The sequence below is a fragment of the Paroedura picta genome, chromosome 7 (assembly GCF_049243985.1).
Source record: "Paroedura picta isolate Pp20150507F chromosome 7, Ppicta_v3.0, whole genome shotgun sequence".
NCBI lineage: Eukaryota > Metazoa > Chordata > Lepidosauria > Squamata > Gekkonidae > Paroedura > Paroedura picta.
Window position 1 is genome coordinate 71881256 of NC_135375.1, and position 18622 is coordinate 71899877.

The 18622-nt window shown below is 39.9% G+C and overlaps 1 protein-coding gene across 6 annotated transcripts in view; it reads right to left on the minus strand.

The window, feature by feature from the left end:
• Positions 1-18622, minus strand: part of PIP5K1B (phosphatidylinositol-4-phosphate 5-kinase type 1 beta) — a 108933-nt gene that overhangs the window by 81700 nt on the left and 8611 nt on the right. Inside the window, exon 2 of one of the 6 annotated variants that reach the window (XM_077344848.1) lies at positions 16956-17057. The exons of 4 other annotated variants lie outside the window; for them this stretch is intronic. The gene's annotated coding sequence lies outside the window, so the exon portion shown is untranslated. Of the gene's footprint in view, positions 1-7256; positions 7368-16955; positions 17058-18622 lie in introns of those variants that run through there. One more of the 6 variants, XM_077344850.1, reaches the window with a different exon arrangement.

The window sequence follows — 18622 nt, forward strand, 5'->3', positions numbered from 1 at the left end:
TCAGGGTTCAGACTTAAGTTTGTGTGTTACTTGGAAGGAATAAGTTTTTAAAAGTCATTAAAATATTTGCAGCCATATTTGTCATCTTTGCCTTATTTACTTCAGAATTCTTTATTGAACAATTCAACATCAAAGTTAAAGATTAGAACGTGTATTAAATTTTTTTAGCAAATTATGTTTCACTTTTCTATCTCTGAACAGTATTAACTAAGAACAAATTATATATTCAGATGTAACTTTGTATGCCACAAATGGCCAAGGCTTGCAAGCTTTGCTACTACAAAACTAGACGTTCCCTATATAAATACGGAATGGCATTTGCTTAGTGTCCATTATAACTTTCCAATTCCATATCTTTCAGTGTGGCATACAAGGTGATGAGAAGGGGTCAACCACACCTGATTCACAGAAACAGGGCTGCATTGTCAAGGACAGGAAACAAGTTTGTTCTCAGCATCCAGTTACTCAATTCCTCAGATGAAGTCTGTCCTCACTGTAAAAAGCAGTTCAGGTCATTTGACGACAACTGAAAGGAGGCATTTGCTTCCTCTTTGTGATCGTGATGAGTGCAAAAACCACACTTCATTTTGACGATTTTGGGGAGATTCACAAAAATATTAGCTGTTACCTTTTAATCATGCATTAACTACCATATCAGAAATGACATAAGGCACAGAAAAGTGGAAGGCAGGCTATTACACAATAGGTGCTTGCATTTTTTAGACCCTATGTCCCAAGCACTGACCACATTCAGTTTGGTGTAGTGGTTAGGAGTGCGTTCTGATCTGGCGTTCTAATTCTGCACCCACATGCAGCCAGCTGGGTGACCTTGGGCTTGCCATGGCGCTGATAAAACTGTTCTGACCAAGCAGTGATATCAGGGCTCTCTCAGCCTCACCCACCTCACAGGGTGTCTGTTGTGGGGAGAGGAAAGGACTGTAAGCCACTTTGAGCTTCCTTTGGGTAGAAAAAAAGCAGCATATAAGAACCAACTCCTCTTCCTCATTCATTCATTCATTCATTCATTCATTCATTCATTCATTCATTCATTCATTCATTCATTCATTCATTCATTCATTCATTCATTCATTCATTCATTGTAAGACCAGGTCCATCTGCCTTTACCTTGTTCTGGCTTGTGACATCATAGCCCTGTCAGTAATTGCATAGTCTGTGCTTGTGGAATAAGTACATGTCATCTGCATTGTTGCCTTTTCTTCTGAATAGGGCAATGTACAATTTTTTTCCATCTCCATAACTGTGTTATGGTCTGTTAGCTTGTTCATAAATAGGAATAGATGCACAGTGCCCCTTTAAGAAACAGTAATCATACATACTGGAAGGCTTGCATATATGGCATGCTTGTCTTATATGCAGTCAAACAACTCAAAAAGTCTATTTACATAGCCAAATCTGATTGGATTTGTGACAAAGTCAAATGGCAAGTTCAGAATAAGAACCACTGACCTCTCTATTATTTGGGTTTGTTATAATCATGTGACTTCTTAACTTCCCTGGGGATGAAAACAAAACAGTGTTTTGTTTTACAAAATGGCACTGAAGCAACCACTAAAAGGCAGTGAACTTCAGCAAACACACATGAAAATAAATGGAAATTCAAAAGAATCCCTAAATGCACTATTCCTTCATCATATGGAATAGGCTTTCTTATAAATATTTCCTGCAACCCTGTATACAAGCTTTCAGTGTTAACAGAATCATATTGTTAAGCCTTCTCCAATTTTTGCAAAGTCTTACCAGCAGTTGTTCAGATCATAGAACTGACATAAGTCAACTCTGAAAAGCCAAAAGGTTGCAAATGGCTTATTCTGAATTTATGAAGCTGCCTCATATTGCCAGATATCATTGGTTAATATGTCTCCCCACGGTAGCCCCAGCTGATAGCATTTTTTCAAGGTCTCAAAGAGTATTAAGTCCTCCCCAATCATCCTACATGACAGCCTTCTAAAATGGTGAGGGGCCAGGAAAACATAGACTAATATTTTCAAGCATCTCCAGACACACAAAAGCCAGGACAGTTTGGTAAGACACTGCCAGTCTTACTGGCATTACAGAAGGAGACAATCTGTAAATACTGTAGCTGCAATCTAAAGCAAATAAAAATGTAGCTAGGCAACCTTTTTTTCAAGGCCAGATCTCAGCCTTTAGATCCCTGCTTGTCTATCAGCATGATACGGATGAGTCACACATATGTTCACAGAAGAACATGAGAACTGCCTCAGTTAAAAAGCTGGTGGTGTTGCCAGTTGCTATGTAAGTTGTGTCTGTGATGACGGTTTCACACATGCAAGCCAGGACTCAATGTCGGGCATTACTATGACCATGCATGAGTAAACTCATCCTTCCTTTTCTGCAGCCTTGGTTATCTTAAAATATAAGACAGGGATTACAGATAGCTGTGCAGGTCACACACAAAAAGAGTCATGTAATTAATAGTCTTAATAAAAAGTACAAAGTGTTGCTTTTCAATATAAGTTCTCAAAACTATGAAGTACATCAGTACAAGCAGATTTCTGTCCCAATAATCAGCTAGCACCAAATGGTGGTGGTGGGAAGATGGAAGAAAAGGTGACATCTCTTTCATGTTCTGGCAAACACAATTTATTGCTGAGGTCCTGAGGCTCACAGTTCCCTCATTCATCATCTGCCTCTGTTGTTGTTATACCATATCTGTTGTCTTGCAGTTAACAGCACTAATCTTTCCACCACCTGATGAATTCCATATGGATCTATAGATTTGCAGGGGCATAAGACTGATATAGGAAGTAGCATCTGTTACTAAGTTTATGATTGCTTCCCATCATGCATGATTGTTATAAAATATGTGGAACCAGATAATAAATCTAATAAATAATAATAATAATAATAATAATAATAATAATAATAATAATAATAAACAGTAAGGGAATACCGTAAAACTTCACTGAATAAGCTGTCCTTAGCAGAATGAATTGTAAATGGAAGTAATCATTTTGCCCGTTCTTACCAATAGCATCCCTTTGAGTCAGTATGTTTCCTTGCATCATTGAAGATTTACATACTTGGTTTAGGCTAGCATCCTACAGATGTATCTAAAAGGTAAAGTTATCCCCTGTACAAGCACCGAATCATGTCTGACCCTTGGGGTGACGCCCTCTAGTGTTTTCATGGCAGACTCAATACGGGGTGGTTTGCCAGTGCCTTCCCCAGTCATTACCGTTTACCGCCCAGTAAGCTGGGTACTCATTTTGCCGACCTCGAAAGGATGGAAGGCTGAGTCAACCTTGAGCCGGCTGTTGGGATTCAACTCCCAGCCTCATGGGCAAAGCTTTCAGACAGCTGCCTTACCACTCTGCACCACAAGAGGCTCTTACAGATGTATCTATAGATCACCAAAAATGACTTACCAGTATTTTTATGTATATTGAATTAATCAACTAAACCAAAAACATCTCTGCTATCTTGACAGTAGTCCAAGGCAAATTTGATGTGTGTGGTTCAGGGGCTTTTACTTAGATAAACCTGTTGTGAACATGTATATTTGGCCTCTTTCCAACCAGACTCCTATCCATAGCCTCAGGATACAAGGATTGAAGTAAACCTAAAATCAGCCTTATACTGCCCCCAGCATGGGTATACTGATTCCCTCTCCCCGCCCTCCTGCAGTAAGAAGCTTCCCGGGCCGCAAGCTTGCGGCCTGGGAAGTTTTTTACTGCGGGGGGGGGGGGGGAGAGGGAGCTGCGGCCCAGTGCCATGGCCTTCACGGCCCGGAACCGGGCCGCAGCCCGCAGGTTGGGGACCACTGGCATAGAACATGGCCTTTGAATTCCCCCATGTGCCTGCTTGAGTCCTTAGATGACCAGAGATGGAGAAAAGGCTATCCATCAGCCCCATCAGGGTACAGGCAGCCTTTGTGCCCATCCAGGCACGTGACCTGAATCCCTTCCTTCCTTCCTTCCTACCACCTTTTCTCTCCCCCTCTTTCTGTCTCCTTCTCTCCCTCTTGTCTTCTTCCTTCATTCCTTTTTTTGTCTTCCTTTCTTCTCCTCTTCCTATCTCCATTTTTCTTTCGCTTTTTTTCTTAATCTATTCCTTCCTTTCTTGGTCTTCCTTACTTCCTCTCTCTTTCCCCCTGCCTTTCTTTTTTCATTTATCTTTCTTTATTTCTCCTTTATTTCTCCTTCCTGTATTTTTTCTCCCTCCCTACTCTTTCTTTCTTATTTCTTTCTCTTTTCTTCTTTCATTCCTCCATCCAGCTATTTTCTCCAGAGGAACTGCTGCCTGGAATTCACTTGATATTCCTGAAGATCTCAAAGCCCCCACCTGGAGGTTGGCAACCCAGCTAGCTGCACATGGAGGAGGAGTGGGGGATCAAACCTGACTCTTGAGCTTAGTGTCTGCTACTCTTTAACCACTTTACTGTGCTGGATCTCAAGAGCAAGTGGGGTAAGAGGGCCAACATCCAGAAAGGCCACAATGCAGGCGTGTGTACAAGCAGGAACATATCAACGGAAACGGCAGCTAATTGCCATGATCACTATAATGCTATAGTGATTGCCACAAACCAGTAGGAAGCACATACTTTCTGAAGCCGGACGAGCCAGCTGCACACACTCTTCACAATCCAGGCCTGCAGATTCGAGGTCTGAAAGAGCATTTTGACTTCCCAGAAAGTAGAATCTTGCAATTAAAATAGGGTGTGGAGTAAGAGCAAGGAGGTTTTTCTTCTACCAAAACTGATCATATGATAAGTCCTACAAGAGGCCACATAACGAATTTGAAAGAATAAACCATATAAGTTATAGGTTTCTCCTTTGAAGCATCATTATATCTGCACTCTGTGTCATGTTTTATATGCAATGTTCATTCACATTTCTATAACGCTATTTATATTTCCTCAGATTTTTAAATATACAGTTTAGAAAATAGTACTTGTGAGGGCTGTCAGAAGTAAAACTGTGCTGTAGACAGAGCCTTTGAAAGATCACACTCACCCATAAAGATAATTTGCTAAACTATTTGGACCACATTTTGTCCAGAAAAATGGTACCAAACCAATTTTGAGAAAGGATAGGAAAAATCCAGAAAAGATAAACTATCATGTGCCCCCCAAGATCCACTAAATTTTGGAAAACAAGGTGAAAAAAACCCTTCTGTGTGAATACAGTCTATTAACATTACAGGTTTCAATCAATTAACTAATTAAATTTGTGAAAGAATAATTGCAGTAGAAAAGAATACATTGTTTTTATATAATATCTACATGTGTCATGTCAGGTTAAAACTGAGAAATGAAAGCTTCTTTATCTCACACAGAAATGAATGCTTCTTCACAGATAAAACCTGCTATCCACAATTTTGTAAATACATAAGCATTACATTTATAAAAAATCTGCTACATGATTAACTTGGGGATCATATTTAGACTTAGCAAAAGACTTAATTCATAAACCTAACCAATTAGTTGTATAAACATTGCCTCCATAATTTGTAAAGTCAAAACTGCCATGTGTGTTGAACACAGCACTGATCATTCCAGCTCTCAGAAAGGGGTCAGCTTCCAAACGATACTGTGGGCTCATACATTTTGGCCAAATGAAAGGGGTTTCTTATATGTATAAATAGGAATCTGTCTTGCTCTATCTGCCAGTGTATTTATGAATAAGAAAAAGAACATATATTGAATTAATCTGTATGTATAAAGCTGAATACAACTATGCAATGTGTAAGTATTAAGCTACTAATAGTGTATTTTTGTTCATCATGAAATTAAAAGGAAAAAACATACAGAAGTATAGTCATAAGGTACAAACTGACTTGTGTATTTTCTGTAAATCTACATAAATAAATGGTTAACTGAATAAGAACTGCTTCTTTGCTAACAGGATGTTCCTAATATTTTAGTCACAAAGGGTGAAATTATAGTTCTTTACATCATTTAACAGCCTAACATAAGCAGAACAAATAGCTAGGCTTTATTAAGCATTCCACTTTTATTCTACTTGTTATTTAAATACTTGAGATGGAAAACAGACCCCCCCCATGAGGCATAGCTATTGTTGCTACAATTTAGTTATTGAAGAAGAAAAAGTTCACAGTTTGGTGTTACTTCTGAACTCCACATTGTCCTCAACTAATCAGCATCTAAGGTTGTCTAGAATGTTTTCTCTCAACTTAGTTCAATGTTCCTGAGAAAAACTGATGTTAATCCAGTAACATATATCCTAGTAACATCCTGATTATTGTAACAATTTTTAAATGTGGCAACTTTTGAAGACAGTTTGGAAATTTCAGTTGATTCAAAACATGGCTGTAAGGATCCTCACTGAGCTACACCATGCCATCATGTCAACACAGTGCTACTCTAGTTCTGTATCATCTCAGTTTTTTCGTACTTAAGCTAAAACTTTCTGAGAAGAGCTAAGATCTTGAGAGAAAATTCAGACTTAGAAAATTGGTTGCAGAGGAAAATTAAAAAGCATTTGAACACCATTACTGACGTAACCTCAACTTCAACGCTCTTAGGGCAACTGGGACCTGCTGGAAGAACACTATTTTCCAGAAGCTAAGACTAACACTATCCCTATAGACTTTCCAAGCATATCTCTCCTGGAAAGCCTCTGACTTGGATTAAAGTGAAACTGTTGAAGTTTAGTGGGATTTTAAAATCCGGTTTAACATTGCCTGGAGCAGCTCCAGGTGAAATGGCAGTTGATTAACAGCCTAAATGAACAACACAAAACAAATACCTACCATCCTCTGCTCAAATGATCATTTTGGGGGTTTTTAAGTACTTCAAAACCTGTCAAACATGTTTAAAAACAGAAAGCAGCAGAAACATGCACACAAACAATGGACATCAATTACCTAATCTTATCACCTCAAGTCTTATCTGTGTTCAGCCATGTTCCAAGGACCAATAATAACAATGAAACATGTTCATATTTATATGTCTACTTTACCATAGGTATGATGGATATACTGCTTTGCAAAAAAAAAAAAAATCCTTAAAAAGTTAGCTTTTGAATGCCGTGTTTCCCCAAGGAGCTGGACACTGAGATTTGTTCATATTAAAGGGAGTGGGAGAAAGGTTTCAGTATACAAGACCCTCTCAGCTATAGGATTAAAACCCATGAAAATATGAACATTTGTCTTAGCTATAGACACATATCACCAGGGCTACTCAGAAGAAAATAAAGACAACTGAAAGACAACAGAAAGGGAAATGGTACACCATAAGGGCGAATGGGACTTACCCTGACAGTGATTGTCACTGCGGGGAAGCCCCACACCACAAAGGGAACTGGACGGCTTGGGACTTTAAGTCCAAGGATCCTCCTGGGCTGCCTGGCGAGCAGTGCATGCGCCACAGGAAGAGAGAATGGCAGTTGGCCTTCTCTCTGCCCCCTCTGTTGGAAGGGGGCGGAGCAAGAGGCACACGCCTCTTTCCCTCTTGCCCGTCAGCGGGGAAAAACCATCCACCCATAAGGTACAGAGGGCTGGACATGGGAAATTGTGGTTATGGATTGAATATTTGTGCAACAGAGTTATCATTGTTAAAGGAAAGTGAAAGAAACATAAAAATAAACAAAAACCAGTTGTTCATGATATTTTCATGTAAGAATGTTTATTGTTGTTACTGTTACAATTCTTTTTATTGTCACAATATGGTGGGAAGGTGGCATGGGGAAGATCCCTTGGTGAGTGGGTGAGTGGGTCTTTTGAGAGGGTCTCTATAAGAGGCTGGGGGTAAGTGGAGCTGGGTGGCCCCTGCTCATGGAGGGGGCTGGGTGGAAAAGCATTCCGGATGGCAGGGGACCTGACAGAGGTTCACACCTCAGTGGTTTCCCGGGACACTGCCATCTCCCTGATACCCATCAGGACATTGGGGGCACGGGAAACTTGGTATGCCTGCTGGGGGAAAAGGTGGCTTGGGGGCCACAAGATGGCAGGATCTTTCCCCATGCTGACCAACGCTCTTAGTTAATAAAAAGGTTATGGCCAGTTTATGCAAAAAAAAAAAATCATTTGGAGTCCATGTCATTTGTGGAGTAGAAGGTATTGCCCTGCAAGGCAATTAGATTTTGCCACTGAGCAGGGCTTTCTATACCAAAAGGCAAAAAGTCCTGTCCCTTGCCTTAACTCTTTTAAACATGGTCTGGAATAAAAGACTCTGCTTTACCAATTGCAAGACCTATAGTAGACAATTGTACAGTGGTTAAATTCAATCATCTTCCAAATTTTCAGCAGATCCACTTATTGCTTTCTCTTAACTAATGCATACATCTTCCCTTCACCCATCAAAGCTTACAGATTAGTTATAGCCAGAGAATCAGGTTTGAGTCCAGTAGCATCTTTAAGACTAACCATGTTTTAGTCAAGGTGTAAGATTTCGTGTGCAGACACACTTCCTCAGACATAATGAAATGGGAATTTACCAGTCGACACGTATAGGCAGAGAGTAAGCAATAAATTAGTATATAGCTTAATGAAGATGTTTAACAGGTTCAAGAACAATACAGGAACAACAAGTTAAATTTATAAGGTTATCATTTGTTTGGAGTCATGTCTGAGGGAAAACATAGTGATGGAAATAAGTATGTCAAGATTAGAGCCCAATGGGCAGATGCATCCCCAACAGAATGCTGAGAATGTTTGAAACCCTGTCACTACACTCCATGTGTCGTCGCCCAAGCATGGAGGCATCCCCACAGCATCCTCTTTCTGAAGTGGGGTAACCAGCTCTGCAGTTATGTCCCTTGTCCTCAGACAAGAGAAATAATTCCAATCTCCAATCAAACCTTGTTCTGCTGCTTCAGACCAACACAGCTACCCACCTGAATCTTGTTATAGCCACATGTGTGTTAACAACCATTAAGTTGCTTCTGATTTATGGCAATCCTATGACTTAACATTCTCCAAAACTTTAACAGCCTTGTTCAGGTTTTGCAAGCTGAAGACCATGGCTCCCTTGATGGAGTCAATCCATCTCACATTGAGTCTGCTTTTTTTTTTTTACTGCCTTCAACTTTTCCTTAACGCAGACATGGGGGAAACATTTCATATTTTAATTCAAGGCTATGAAAATTACAGTGGGTTTTCTCTGAATGTTATTGGGTTGAAAAGCTCTACCTATTTTATTCATACTGATGATATTTTGTATTTCTTCTTGTGACCAATTAAGTATCATCATAGGAGAATAAAGCTGCAACTATTTGCCAATTTATTTTTTTAAAATCATATAAATCATTGGGGCAGACTTCCAAATAAACATGATTCAGACTGGTTTAGGACTGAGCAGTTAAAACAGGATCAAAGAGAATGTGCCTGCACATACCAGAAAAAATAAGTTGAGCAGTTTAAGCAGTTTCTTCACTGCAGATGTACTTGTATGCTGTTTACAAAGCATCAAGTTTAAAAGAAGGAAGATTTCATATAGGTTAGTTATCTGAATACCAAAAGACCAGCAAATGGGCTGCTTTTTGGGCTTATTTTTCATTGCTTATTTTAAAACTGGACTGGCCAACATAGATAAACCAAAATAAGCTTGAATCATCTTTTGGGAGTGGTGCACAAGGGCTGCTTCTGGCACCTATCCTTTTGCTCCTAAAGATAGAATTAATTATATTTCTACAAGCAGACACTTCTGGGCGAATGGTGTTTAGATAATAAAAAACCCTGTAAAGAAAGATACCCCTCTTTAAATTAAGTATAGCATAGCACAGAACATTATGTGGCAATAAATTGCCCTATTTTTGAATACTGATTATACGGCAAGTAGACATCTGGATTAGTAATATGGACCCCACAAGCTGAATATGTCAAACAGCTAATGAAGACATGAGCCAAAAGGTTGTCATCTGACAGAAATGAACAAGGCAACTAGAGTTTTGACACTTCCATCATATCAGCAGTTTGCCATACGATTTGCCTAGTAAAAGCTTTTAATGAAGTAATAATTAAAAACAACTACACTTTACAAAAGCCTCAGTTCAATAACAGAAACTCAAATGGGTTGATTTCAACCATCCATGAGCAGAGTGGACTACAAGGAAGGTATCTTAGCTGCCTTCACTTCCTTGCTGTAGTCTTCCAACTCCTGATGGCCAGAGATCTTTGGAAATAATGTGAGATGTGACAGCTTGAGTCATTGTAAAACCGGCCCCCTTCTAGCAAAAGCAGGGGACATTTTCATTTATTTCTCTTCTCAGTGGAGTCCTGCTCTGGAGCATTCTATACTCCTCCCAGGTTTCTCCTGAAGTTCAGAATTCATGGGGAGGGCAAAGGGGAGGACAAAGCAGAGAGAGGCTAAGATCTCTTTCTTGAAAGCTTCTCCTCTCACAGAAGTATGAAACCGATATGTAGACTTTATAAGTGAAAAGGAATATAATGAATCCAGTACAAGGTACCTGTGCTGGAACAAACAGTTCTTAATATTGGGTCACTGGCAACCTTCTTTGAGAAGCAGATCTTAAAATACCTTAGAGCTATTGTCAAAGTAATCCTTAAGGAAAACTGTCTGTAATGATACATTCAAGAGCTAATTATAGATAAGCTGCTATCTTTTTTGCATATCTAGAAAATACTCATTTAAAGCATAAGTACTTGGATGACATAATGAACACCCAATGCATGTACATTTCATGGTATGTCTGTATTGTGGATGAACTTAAGTCATCTTCCCTAGCTTGTTTTATTATTCCCTAGCAAACTTGATTAAATGGGACTGGAGTAGCATTTTTTGTATTTCTACACCATATAAAATTTAAAGCCAATCTCTAGTATCAGTCATCTCCTTCAAACTTATCACTTGGCCTGTTCAAACAATAAGTTAGCCTGAAGTCAGGTGGGATGGAAATATGCCTTACTTTCCATCTGCCTTGCATGCCAGTGGATGGTTTTAGATGTCCACTCAGTAATATAACATCTAGTTTGGAGAAATACAATATATGTAGGCATGGTTGAAAAGCTAGATTAAAAGCAGGAATTCAACTGCCTGGATGAAGACTATCTACATTCTGCCATGTTTGGCATCAGGATGGCACTGGCATTCAAGGAAGCGAGGATCCCACTGCTCCCTACTAGGCATGCTAAGATCTTCGACCTGAACGTCTAGGCAAACTTGAGTTTTTCTAACTCATTAATTACACCTAAACACCTGGATTGGATCACCTCGATGTTCCTGATGAAATTCATTGTGAGCACCGCACCATGTTGAGCACACTTGGCCACTGCAGCTTAAGACTGCTTCTGACTCACTTCCCAGTACAAAGGAAGTACCTCTCCCCATCACGATTGTTGGATCACTTGAGCAACCTGTATAAAGCAGAGGATCTCTAAAAGGTTGCCCCTTCTTTGTGACTGCACAATTGGTTTCATCCTTTAAGTGGACAGTCTGCATCACCAGGCTGTAGCCTGCAGCATCTATTTGAAATATGATTACAACTGCAAACAGAATCATTCCCATTTTCCATGTACCTTTTAAAAACAATCAGAAATAGCAGTAGATGGATGGTTGTAGGAGTAAGCACAGCAACAGCAAAAAAGTCTCGTTATTTGAGAAAATAGCATAAAGGTAAAGGTATCCCCTGTGCAAGCACTGAGTCATGTCTGACCCTTGGGGTGACGCCCTCTAGCGTTTTCATGGCAGACTCAATACGGGGTGGTTTGCCAGTGCCTTCCCCAGTCATTACCGTTTACCCCCCAGCAAGCTGGGTACTCATTTTCCCGACCTCGGAAGGATGGAAGGCTGAGTCAACCTTGAGCCGGCTGCTGGGATTGAACTCCCAGCCTCATGGGCAAAGCTGTCAGACGGCTGCCTTACCACTCTGCGCCACAAGAGGCTCTTTTGAAAATAGCATAGCTGTACAAATTAGATCAGGCTTTCTCAACCAGGGTTTCATGAAACCCTAGAAGGGTTTCCTGAATGGGTGGGAGTTCATTTTATTTATTTAATTTTTAAAAATGTTTATCAGGTGATATGACCTTATATGGTCTCTACATTTATGTAGCAAGACATAAGTCCAAGATGAACTATTTTCTGACGTTGGAAGAAGCCTTGACCAATCAGACCTGGAGAACAGACAAGTATTACAATGTTAACTGAATACTGTTTCAAGAGCATTCACTACACAATAGCTAATTTCTAATCTTTGTCTATGGCAAAAAGATACAATAGTACAAGCAAGGGATCAAGGTTTTCTTCAGAGTATCTACACACAATTCCAACAAAACAGCAGACAGCAGTTGTATTCAGAACATGAATTCCAAATAACCCATGACACTTATACTTTAAGAACATTTTATATGAAAAGTAGGGAGAAATGTAATGAAGCACAAGACTTCCTTAAACTAATTTATTTTATGGATTATCCCAGCGAACAAGATAAGTCCTTAGACATACATACAGCCTTTTCATCGTTAGTATACTGAGACACTTTGGGAAAATTATACTTGCACAACTATGGTCAGATCACAGGTTAGCCAGCTTTCTGCCTTCCCTGGGCAAAAAAAAAAATCTAGCCACTGCAGTGCATGCACTGGTAACATCTAAATTAGATTACTGCAATGTGCTGTACACTGGGCTGCACTTGAAAACTGTTTAGAAATTTCAATTGGTACAGGATGCTGCTGCCATGATACTGATAGGAGTGAGTCACAGAGACTGCATCACTCTAGTCTTAGTCCATCTATACTGATTCTCAATTTGTTTCTAGGCACAATTCAAGGGACAAAGCCCTATATGGTCTGGGACCAACATATCTGAAGGACTACCTCCTTTATGAACCTGCCTGACCACTACAATAATCTTCAGAGGCCCTGTTTCAGGGGTCCCTGCCTTTTCAGATAAGGTGAGTGACAACCCAAGAAAGGGTCTTCTTGGGTCATGGCACCAAAACTCTGGAAGTCTCTCTCCAGAGAGATTTGCCTTTTTGCTAAGAACAATAAAAGCCTCAATTCCTATTTTCCCTCAAAGTCATTTGGAAAACCCATTGTGGTTATCAGGGATGTTAAGCTCACTCTTGTATAGTTCTTCTGTATAATTTCGCCACCTTTTTAAATCTCTTCTGCTTCTGTGAGGTCCCTACCATTTTGGTCCCTTATCATACCCATCTTTGCATGAAACGTTCTCTTCACATCTCCAGTTTTCTTGAAAAGATCTCTGGTCCTCCCCATTCTATTGTTTTCTTCTATTTGTTTGCACTGTTCATTTAAGAAGGCAAAAAAAAGGTGGCAAAATTATACAGAATAACTATACAAGAGTGAGCTTAACATCCCTGATAACCACAATGGGGTAGTTACTGACCCGGAGCCAGACATCCTGGAATGTGTCAAATGAGCATTAGGAAGTCTGAGCAACAATAAAGCTAGTGGTGGTGACAGCATTCCAGTTGAACTATTCAAAATCTTAAAAGACGATGCAGTAAAAGTGCTACACTCAATATGCCAGCAAATTTGGAAAACTCAACAATGGCCACAGGATTGGAAAAGGTCAGTTTTCATTCCAATCCCAAAGAATGTTCAAACTACCGCACCATTGCACTCATTTCTCATGTTAGCAAAGTTATACTCAAAATCCTACAAGCTTGGCTCCAGCAATATGTGGACCAAGAACTTCCAGAAGTACAGGCAGGATTTCAAAGAGGCAGAGGAACTAGAGATCAAATTGCCAACATACGCTGGATCATGGAGAAAGCTAGGGATCATGGATAAAGCCAGAAGAACATCTACTTCTGCTTCATTGACTATGCTAAAGCCTTTGATTGTGTGGAGCACAACAAATTGTGGCAAGTTCATAAAGGGATGGGAATACCAGAGCTTCTTATCTGTCTCTTGAGAAACTTATATGCAGGTGAAGAAGCAACAGTGAGAACCGGGCATGGAATCACTGATTGGTTCAGAATTGAGAAAGGAGTTCGGCAAGGCTGTATACTGTCGCCTTGCCTATTTAATTTGTATGCGAAGCACATCATGAGAAAGGCGGGGTTATACGAGTCAGAAATTGGGATCAAGATTGCAGGGAGAAATATCAACAACCTCAGATATGCAAATGATACCACTCTAATGGCAGAAAGCAAAGAGGAACTAAAGAGCCTCTTGATGTGGGTGAAAGAGAGTGCAAAAGTTGGCATGAAACTCAACATCAAGAAAACTAAGATCATGGCATCCGTCTCTCTCGATTCATGGCAAATAGATGGGGAAGAAATGGAGGTAGTGACAGATTTTATATTCCTGGGCTCCAAGATCACTGCAGATGGGGGCTGCAGCAAAGAATTTAAAAGACACTTGCTCCTGGGAAGGAAAGCTATGGCAAATCTAGACAGCATCCTAAAAAGCAGAGACATCACCCTGCCAACAAAAGTGCGTCTAGTCAAGGCTATGGTCTTCCCAGTTGCAATATATGGCTGTGATAGTTGGACCATAAGGAAGGCCGAGCGTCAAAGAATTGAGGCTTTTGAACTCTGCTTCTGGAGAAGACTCTTGCGAGTCCCTTGGATTGCAAGGCAAACAAACCGATCAGTTCTACAGGAGATCAGCCCTGACTGCTCCTTAGAAAGCCAGATCCTGAAGATGAAACTCAAATACTTTGGCCACCTCATGAGACGGAAGGACTCCCTGGAGAAGAGCCTAATGCTGGGAGCGATCGAGGGCAGAAGAAGAAGGGGACAACAGAGAATGAGGGGGCTGGATGGAGTCACTGAAGCAATAGGTGCGAACTTAAATGGACTCCGGGGAATGGTAGAGGACAGGAAGGCCTGGAGGATCACTGTCCATGGGGTTGCGATGGGTCAGACACAACTTCGCACCTAACAACAAGCCCCAAGTTATATTTCTTCTGTAACAGTATTCCAAAATTAACAAGTTTCTAAAGGGCAGTAAAATTCAACAAAAACAAAGCTAACTTGGTTTTGAGTCAGTATTTATTAGCAATAGTCATAGAAGGTGAGCAAATCATCAATAGAATTCTATTATTCACTAGATCTGCTAACATGAACTAGAAATGCTAGTTAAAACTTTGCCAGAAACAAGTTATAAAACAAACATAAAAAGAGAACAATTGTCACATATACTTAATGTCCAACAAAAATTTTGATTAGAAATTCAAGCTCGTTTAACAGTAGAAAAGTTATATTCTTGTCATTTATTGCTTCCAAAAGATACAAAGTACTAAAGATGTCTATAGTATGAGTCCAGTGCTTTCAAAGCAAAGGGCTTCAAATGGATTTACTCAGGACAAGATTGCACTTATGGCAGAGAAGAGTGGAAATTCAAAATACAACAATATATTCTCTTGCAGTGTGGACAATCCTATAGCATTCATTCCACAGACAGCTAACAATGGCAACAGATACATGCATTCTACACAAATTATCATCATATACATACTGAGATGCTAAAACACAATAAAATTAAAGTGTTAACTAATTGCTAGTTTCAGATCTTCTTCAAACTGCCTAACATTAAGCCAAAGATTTCTACAAAGAGTTCTACAAACTTTACTGAAACTACCTAAAAAATCAAAAGTTCTGTAGCATAATAATCTAATTATGACACAGGTATTGGCACCTAATATTTAAGACCTTATAAAGTTCATAATCCAAAACTTTGATTTAGTAGTCAATACAACTAAGTATATTTTAAAGGCTTTGGTTCTATTTATTTTGGTTTTAAAAAGGTTTTCTTCATGTATGTAATTCTTCTAGCAGTTATAGTATATCTTTCAAAATCAAACATAAGAGTTCAATAGCAGTATGCAGAACTGGAAATCAGTTCAGTGACTTTCAGTACAATCCTCAACACAGATTTAGAAGGATGTGATTTTGTTTAGGGCTGCATTAGTAGTGGTTAGTATTTATATGCACAAAACAGTAAAATTTATTTTCATTATGTCTTTTACTAAACACAAAAATACAAGAAGTCAAACCAATGCCCAAATTCCAAAAAAACCCCCAAATGTTTAGAACTTTAAATAATTAAAAGAATTATTCCTGTAAGCCATGCTAGAATGGAGTAGGTGGTCTAGATGTAAACTGCACGGAGCTTTTATTCCAACCCCAGGTCGATTCAGTCCCTGCCCTCTACATAGAATGCGATTTCCGTTTTGATTTGGGGCAATTTAAATTTTCCTTCTGCAGCAAGAAGGATTGATCCTCAGTGACCCTACCTTTATTGTGCGATATCTTGGAGTGCTTTTAATGCTCAATATATTTTAAAATCGCATTGTTTTTAATCTGGGCTCTCCTCCGTGGTAGGGAACCCATGATTGGCCACAGGTGGTCATGTAATAAGCCTGCCTTAAAGGAGAAACTCCTAATTTCTCTCAACTTCTGTTGGTCTTGGATTTTTTTTCTGCCTTCTTCGATCCTCTTACCCCCCCCCCCCTCCAAGAAAAGAAAGGATTTTTTCTTCCCTCTGACTTCTTGGATCCTCTCCCCCCTTCAAGAAAAAAAAAAGAGTCTCCATTTACCTCCCCCCCTCTTCTGAGCCTCCCTAACCACGTGCAGAACACTTTCCTGTTTCAATGGGGGGGGGGAGAGGAAGACTCGAGTTCAAAGCGATCTGAATTCAACAGGATTGACAATGGAATAAACAAAGTAAGTGCAGACTCTGCCCTAGTTTACCAAAACTCCTACCTTGTGATATGGGGCCATTCGCTATCTGAGGCAACTATAGGTAACTTTTAAAAACATATAATTAGCTATATGCAATTATGTAATTGCCAGTTACTGTCTCAGTGAGGAATATCTACAAATTTTGAGGAAGTTCTATTTTTAATTTATTTTAGCTGACACTCAGCACCCAAGATAAAGTCTATCATACCCTCCCGAGAGCCATATTCTCTCTCAGAAGCTGTATCTCAGCAGCAAATGAAATACTCTTCAGACTACTGACAATAACAATATTAAGGACTATTCACATTGCCACACATCAAAACAAATGTCTGCAAATCTTACATTATTGGCATTGCTGGTGCCCCAATGCGCTGCAGGAACTCTTTCCTATTACTTTGGCATGGAAAACCTGTATGCATGGCCAAACACTCATCAAGCTCCAACCTGAAAAACATGTTAAAGCCAAAAATGTCTCCTAGGCATTAGTACTGACACTTTATGCATCACAATCTGGCAAAGCAATAAACAAGTCAGCTAAAGTCAACAGAAAGGTACTGGTGTCTGTAGTATATGTATCAAGTTTCACAAGCAATAACATAGTTATAAATCTAACAACCCAATATACTTACAGCATATATATACCAGTTTGGTGAGTGGGCAGGAATGGTTAGACAGCCAGTTTGGTGTAGTGGTTAGGAGCGTGGACGTCTAATCTGGCAAGCCGGGTTCAATTCTGCACTCCCCCACATGCAGTCAGCTGGGTGACCTTGGGCTTACCAGGGCACTGATAAAGCTGTTCTGACCGAGCAGTGATATCAGGGCTCTTTCAGCATCACCCACCCCACAGGGTGTCTGTTGTGGGGAGAGGAAAGGGAAGGCGACTGTAAGCCGCTTTGAGCCTCCTTCGGGTAGAGAAAAACGGCATATAAGAACCAACTCTTCTTCTTCTACCACTTACATCATATAAGTATCACTAAACATGATGTGATGCATACAGCTGTAGCAGTACACACTTAAGTAAGAAGTCTCACTATGTTCAACAGGGATTTACTCCCAGATGTATACACAAGAATGTAGCCCTAGTTGTCCTTACTTAGAAGTGTACTCCTGAAATTAAATTGGACCTACTGCTGAATAAATTTGCTTATAACTGGAATCCCAAACCTTCTAATCCTGTTTCCTTTTAAAAATAAATGAAAAACACCTTTTTTTGCATCAGTTATGTAGGAACAATCCAGGATTTAAAAGGATTGTCTTACATCTGTATTCTCATCATGCCCAAAGAAAGGCCACACATCCTAATCATTCTATCCATCTATCCATCCACCTACCGCTTCCAGCCCACGGTGGCTAACAACAGGTAAAAATGAGTAACCATGTTGGTCTGAAGTAGCACAATAAATTCAGAGTCCAGTAGCACCTTTAAGACCAACAAAGATTTATTCAAGGCAAGAGCTATCGAGAGTGCTTGCACTCGAAAGCTCCCGCTTTGAATAAATCTCTGTTGGTCTTAAAGGTGCTACTGGACTCTGATTTTAACAGGTAAAAAGTAATTTAAAAATACCCTAAAATACCCCACCTCTCCCATGCCAGTTGATCTTCACTCCGCCCCCCACCAGTTGTACAGTAATGATGGTGGACTAATAATGAAGCCAGTAAGAGGCTCCAGGCAGATGTACCCATTTGCTGGGAATGGTGGAAGAGGGGCAGATCTTCACTATCCACTTTGCCTCAATCAAAGGTCTGGTGGAAGAGTTCCGTTTTGAGGGCCCTGCGAAACTTTATTTGGAATAACAGTCTCAAATAGTGGATTGTAATGCAGCATAATGAACAGTAGAATGTAATGGAATTTGGAATGTATTTCTCCAGGCTGGAGACAGGGAAGTTATCTCCACACAGCTAACTGTCCCACTTCAAAGAGGCAGGGTCTCAGTTAATTACTCTTCGAATTCCACAATTAAGGATAATTAAGGATTAAGGATCTCCCCATCAACCTCCAGTTTTGACAC